Consider the following 759-nt stretch of genomic DNA (forward strand, 5'->3'; position numbering starts at 1 on the left):
ATAATTGGTTGAGTGTAAAAATAAATAACTAAGAGAGGTAAACAGTGTTACCTACACACACACAAAAAAATGTATTTGCCATGGAGAAGTCATTGGTCTTGTAAAATTTTGTCTTCAGTATAATTTCTGTCACCAGGGCCATAGTTTTCAACTACTGATCCTTCCTCTTTGTTTTCAACCTTCCCATTCCAATCACCAATAATTATCAATACTATTTTGATTGCACGTTTGACCAATTTCAGACTGAAGAAGTTGGTAGAATCTTTCAATTTCATCATCACTAGCTTTAGTGGTTGGTGCATAAACCTGAATAATAGTGGTATTAACTAGTCTTCCTTGTTGTTGTTGTCAGGTGCTGTCGAGTCAATTCCAACTCAGAGCAACCCTATTCACAACAGAATGCACATCCTATGCCATCCTCGCAAGTGCAGTTATTTTTGCACCCATTGTTGCTGCCGTTGCATCAATCCATCTTATTGTGCATCTTCTTTTTTTTGCTGATACTCCACTTTACCAAGCATGATGTCCTCCTCTAGGGACCACTACCCCAAATAACATGTTCAGAGTTTGAAAGATGAAATTTCGCCATCCTAGCTTCTAAGGAGTATTCTAACTAAACTTCTTCCAAAAGAAATCTATTTGTTCTTCTGGCAGCCCATTGTTGTTGTTGTTGTTGTTGTTGTCAGGTGCCATCGAGTCGGAACCGACTCATAGCGACCCTATGCACAGCAGAACGAAACAATGTTCGATACTGGGCCA

At 39.1% G+C, this 759-nt stretch overlaps 1 pseudogene; it reads left to right on the top strand.

Annotated features, from left to right (window-relative positions):
• LOC102840101 overlaps positions 1–759 on the top strand; it is a 10,198-nt pseudogene that overhangs the window by 2,961 nt on the left and 6,478 nt on the right.

This window comes from Chrysochloris asiatica, unplaced genomic scaffold (genome assembly GCF_000296735.1).
Source record: "Chrysochloris asiatica unplaced genomic scaffold, ChrAsi1.0 scaffold00087, whole genome shotgun sequence".
In the NCBI taxonomy this organism is placed as follows: Eukaryota; Metazoa; Chordata; class Mammalia; order Afrosoricida; family Chrysochloridae; genus Chrysochloris; species Chrysochloris asiatica.